Here is a 6,000-nt window from a genome sequence, read left to right as displayed (position 1 = left end):
AAAATGACAAACGAATAAATAATATACTCAGTGTTTGTTGGTAATATCTGCATTCATAGACAGATGGAATGGATTGGGTTGGTAGTGGGATGACATTAAAAATAGCTAAATCAGTTTGTAAATAGCAAACACTGTGGTTCTAAATAGCTAAGAACAATATGACTAAAAAGCTTTTGTGATCTCATAGTCTTCTTTGATAGTAGAAAAATATTCCTGATTAGAGTTCTGGGAATTCAGAACTGTTTTGAAAATGTTCACTATTATATCTCTATTTTTGATCCATGATTTGCAAGGGTATGCACAGAACAAGGTCCAGAAAATTTGGCTGATTTGGCAACTGAATGTCCGAAAACAAAGAGCGTGATGGGGCTCGAATTTAACTCGGCTGAAATTGACCACATGGTGGCACATGGGGGGTTTCACCCTGAGCCTTGCCTGAGCCAATCTGAACAAGAAAGCAGATCATGTGGGTTTTTTTTTTTTTTGCCAAGCTGGTCAATATATACCAGGGCAAACTCCTCCACTTTCCTGTGGCGTCCTGGCTTCTGAGAGAGAAAGATATTGTGCTAGCTAGCTCCGTGTTCTATCTCAGTGCAGTCACTGCTATAGATTGCTTGCTTTTCAACTCAATTCTAATCTTTTCCTTTGGCAATGTAATTAAATTTTCTTAGTTTAATATCTTTTAGTCCTTCTTTGTTTTACTATTTCTCTAGGGAAGTGAGGATGGCCATGTGTTGAGGGTGGGTGGGCTATGAAATAATATTTTGTGGGGTGTTTGTTTAAACTTTTTTACTTTTGTGGGGTGGTTTAGTGAAGGGAGAAGATAACCTGACTCCCTTGAGTCCCTATGGGAAGAATTCAATCACTCCCCAGTCCTATCTAACTTCTTACTCTGTCCTGCACCTTCTCTCCCCCCCCCCCCTCCAATTTTTTAAAAAACTGTATTACCAAAAAAAAGCCCTTTCTTCTCATTTACCTCTTTGGCTAACTCATTTATTCCCATCCCCTGCCCTACCTTTTGGCTTGTTTGTACTCCTGCCCCAGTTCACCTGGCTTGTGTGTGTGTGCTCCTTCTGTCACACAAAAAGTCTATCCCTCCACCAAATATAAAAAACTAATAACTAGAAATATATAACAATAAAACTTTGAAAATTTCCTATAAATTGTGGGAGGCGTGGATCTTTATGACAGTTGGCAGAAATGATGCCCTGCTGCTGGATACCTTTTTGGGGTTTTTAAAAGGAGATTTTATTTCTAAAAATGATAAGAATTTCCTAAAAATCAGTGGTTGACCCAAACGTTCTGAAGCTTGGTGGGCCTGCAATGGTTAATGTGTCCTCCAAGTGTGGCCATTTTTGTCCTGATAGCCCTAAAAATGACAGAAAGGGAAGCCTCAGAAGTCCCCCCCCATTGCCGTCAATGGGTCAGATCTTCCCAGAGCGAAAACGGATCTTCTGGCTGTCAGATCGAAAAATAACATTTTTCCCTCTTGAGTTTGGGCAGCTCCCCCCCCCCCCCCAAAAAAGGGGGAATGGGGCAGCTGAAAATCAGACACCAAAATGGCATGGGGTTTACCTGAATTGCACACCCCTAATGTATTGTCAAGATTCTTCAGCTAAAGGCAAGTCAGGAAATGAAATAATCTGACTACATGAAGTACATGGTGGAGCTCTTTATAGGTTCAGCTATGCTCTTCATAACTGAAGATAAATCTAAACGTATTGTCAAATGAGAACATGAGCTACAGATTGCTTAAATAGAAAAAGCGTTGGAGCATTTTAGAATTAAGGGCGGCATTTGCAACTATCAAGATACAATTCATGGAGAGGAATGGGATACAAATTATTATTATTATTATTATTATTATTATTATTATTATTATTATTATTATTATTATTAGAATTGAGCAGTTTCACATTGTGCATATTCAGCAAGAGGTTGCCATGAAGTTATTATGTAGAGGAGCCAATGAAATGACTGATGCACATTGAAACCAATGCACATTGGGATCTGTGATGACTCATGGGCCTTGTAGTCCTGTTCCTAGTACTATTGTGGCAGACGAAGAGGAAAACATGGGATTTTCGCCGGTTCAGCAAGAGCCGGAGCCTCTTCACCTGCAGGATGTTGATGTTTGCCCACAAGAATTCAGCCAAACAGGCCTTGGGCAGAACTCCCCCCCCCCCCCCGTTTTCCAGGAGGGAAAATTACTCTAAAGATAGAGGAGCCAGGGAGGCTAATCGCAGAAGCCTGAGAATCGCTGCCAAACAACAGGCTGATTAGGCCTGCTTCCCTTGGGAAATTCTAAGGAGTCATGCATCTGGACAGAGTTGGGTTTCGCTTCTCGTTCTCTAGGGAAAGAGTTCTGTTGGCGGGAAAACGAGACCCAATATAGGTGCTTAGCTCGAGGGATTCTTTGTGGAGTCAATTGATCAGCTTGAGGAGAGAGATCGTGTGTGGACTTCGTAATCCCAGTTCCTTGCTTCCCGGATCAAGTTTCAAGCCTTGCCTTGTCTCATGTTTTTACCACGGACTATGTTTCATGCTTCATGTTCATCTTGCCTCCAGTCAAGGATCTAGTCGAGAATCAAGTTTATTCCAGCCTTGTTGTCAAGTTTCATCGGACTTTAAATACTCTGTTATTTCCCCACACTATTGCTTGGCAAAGTGTGTGTTTCGGTCAAGTGGATTAAAACTTTGAACTCTAATATCTTATATTGGACAATACTTTTCTGGACTATATTTGACCTTATCTGAAAGGTCTGATTCTGAACTATATTCTTCACTTGTTTTTATTGACTTTATATATTTCTTTAATAAAGATATTAGATAGATTCTGGCCTCTGTGTAAGGTTATTGGTGCTCTGCAGCCTGGGTCCTGACAGGATCTGAAGCACAGTGAGAACCAATGCACAACAGGACTTATATCCATTGGGAAAGCAGCTAGGGAGTGCTGTCCTGACATGTATCAGTTCTATTGTGTGGAGTTCATTTTGCATTCAAACACCCCTACCAGTGTTCTTTCCCACTTCTTCACAATTCACTATAAGAGTTCATTAGTGCCTCTGCTATCTAGCAAAGCAGATTGTGGCATTGAAGTGTTGTAACTGAAGATAAGATGTTACAAATGGTGCTATGGATTTTGAAGAGCCATGAATACAGGACAAAATGAAGAAACATGCCAAGAGGAAGACACAGCAAGCAAATCCTTGTCTTGACCACCTTCCATCTGAAAATCTGTCCTTAATATGAAACACCATGCAGATCCAGAATAATCCTTCACAGTCATTTACAGATGCACTGCCAATACTCTACCTCTGGAAGCAGTCCCGTAGCCAGGATTTTGATTCAGGAGGGGCTGGGATTTTGGTTCGGGGGGGGGGGGGGCTGAGTCTGGGTGAGAGAGGATCTACCCTAGCAAACCTTTTGTATCGTTATTTTGTACCCAATACCCCCATGCGTATGGTATATATTGAGCATGGTGATCAGATCATGATATGAATAAACATAACAGTTTATATAATAAATGTAAGGCCTTCTCACAGACCACCCTGAGAATTTCGGGGGGGGGGGGGGGCTGAAGCCCCTTAAGCCCCCCCCCCCCCGGCTACATGCCTGTCTGGAAGACAATCATACTTGGCCACAAGACAATCATACTTGTCCCATGACAATAGACCGCCCCCCCCCCCCCTTTCAGCAGACTTTGTATCCATGGATTCAACCAACTGCAGATCTGATCAAAGTTCTCCATCAGCATCACAGTGTCTGTAGATGTCAGAACAAACAGTAGGCCATTGTTCATGGGTCACTGCTGCATGATTCAACTCTCACATTATTTCTTGATGATTTTATACCCATTAAATTTAATAGGACATGAACCTCTATGGATTTTAGTACCTGTGGGGTCCCTATAGTTGATCCTCTGCTGAGGGGTCTATATACATGTAAAGTTATATTAAACATAGACTATGAAAGATAATTCTAGCCCTTGTTTTTTTAAAAATTTCCAGCCACCATTATTAAACATCTTGCTGAAATGACAATTATTGGAAACAACTCTTCAGTCCCCATCATTCTTATGTATACTTTCATTATAGGATTTAATGAGCATAATAACCTAACATTATTTTCTCTGAATGAGATTTCATTCTTATTTTATTTTTCTTGGAAATAACAAATATGTGGTAGTTTTAGCAGCAAAATATGTCACTTCACATTGAAACTACTGTAACTTGAAAAAAGTATTGTTAAAAGCTGTGATACAGATAGAGTCCAATGGGATGTAGACTCAGGAAAAGCATAGTGCTCCCCGAGAGAGTGCAAAGTTAACTGAAATTCTGCTTTTGGCACAAGATCTGTACTTTAACAATTTGGATCCTACCAAAACCCATAAATTGATTTGTTTTGTATGTTGAATGTATTAGCTTGTAATTCTCAAATGTATAATGAATCCAAGTCTCAGTTCAACAAATGTCTCATGTATTCAAATTAGGGCTGATTAGATCTTAATTTAAATTTAATGTGCCTGAACACTACAATTTACGTGACTGACTATACAAACTTTACAGTTTCCCCACTACTCTGCTGTTGGTTGCTGAAACCTTTTTTAGTTTCAGAAGGACATGGAAATATGCTATTTGGTGATATCTACGGTATGTACAGGAGCTCAAATTTACTGAAATCTACAATTATACTTGCATAGGTTAAGATTAACTATCACTCACTGGCATTAGCAGCTACCTTTCAGAAAGTGCCTAAGATCATTCACAATGGACATTTGTACAATGGCCAGGCTAGATGTTGTATCAAAGTGTATGCCACAAACTCCCAGCATTCAGTGCTGCCCTACATAGTGACTAAACGTTGAGGAAAACATGAGCTAACAGTGGAATATCTGTCAAGAACCTTTGTGCACCATCTTTAAAATGGGCCTGCTAAACATCTGAGGAATTTCTGAGATCTTGAGAAAGCATCTTCTATTAACGAAGGAATAAAAAGGAGACTCGGGACATGAAATGTCTAATATATTTACCAGTATCAGTTTTAAAATATGTTCAGCTTCACACTAAATGGGGAATGAAGAATGACATTCATGCTTGTATCCTTTTTTATTTTAAGAAAGATTACATTTTGTAGAGCAAGAATATTGGTTTATTTCCAACAGCTGTTCTTTAGCCTACATAATTTAACTGTTTCACACGAATGAAACAACCCTTTTTGGACTTCCTGAACGAAAACCACTAAGGTTGGATGTCTTCCCCCACAAATTATAAATCAGCCTGTAATAAAACCCAGATTTTATGAAATCCACGTTTGCCAAAGGGATCACAAAGCTTTCTCAGTCACTTGGCAGTCTCTTTTGTACGTGGGATTTGTTAGAAATATTTCTCATAGTTTTTGAAAAGCTTCACATTTAGTCACTCTAACTCCATATTTTCATAGATATTTGAGCTCTTCAAGGCCCCACCATCACAACAATGAGCAGAATGTGACTTAATCCTGAGACGTGTGCATTAATGTCTGTTTATATACAAATAGAAGTCTTGAATCTAGAAATACTGCGTTAATTTCAGTTGTTTTAGTCAAGAAGTGTGCTGTTCAAAATCCTTGGATGCACCTGTAATATTATGGTTGTAAGTAATCAATGAACCAGGGTCACTGGTTCCGATATTGAAAAAAATCAAACACTCCCAATTAGTTTTATGTACAAACAGAATGGACAGCAGCCATGATCATGTCACTATTTGTCAAATTGATGTCTTCTTCTGCTGTGGTGCCATTCAACCAAAGAGTGTCTCCCACATAATTACTATGTTTACAGGTTGGTTGGATTAAACTTTCCTTTGCAGTCTGCTGAGATCCAGGAATTTCTGCAGGGCAGTCTTTGTGGTTCTTCATACCACAAGAGTATCTACTGAGATCATCTTACCTGCATCTTTATTAGCATTAGGAAAATGGCAATCTTTGAAGCCACTGAACAATAAAGTTTTCCTTGTAATC

This window comes from Anolis carolinensis, chromosome 5, assembly GCF_035594765.1.
Source record: "Anolis carolinensis isolate JA03-04 chromosome 5, rAnoCar3.1.pri, whole genome shotgun sequence".
Lineage (NCBI taxonomy): Eukaryota > Metazoa > Chordata > Lepidosauria > Squamata > Dactyloidae > Anolis > Anolis carolinensis.
The sequence above is the reverse complement of the archived record's forward strand: the minus strand, read 5'-3'. Positions refer to the sequence as shown.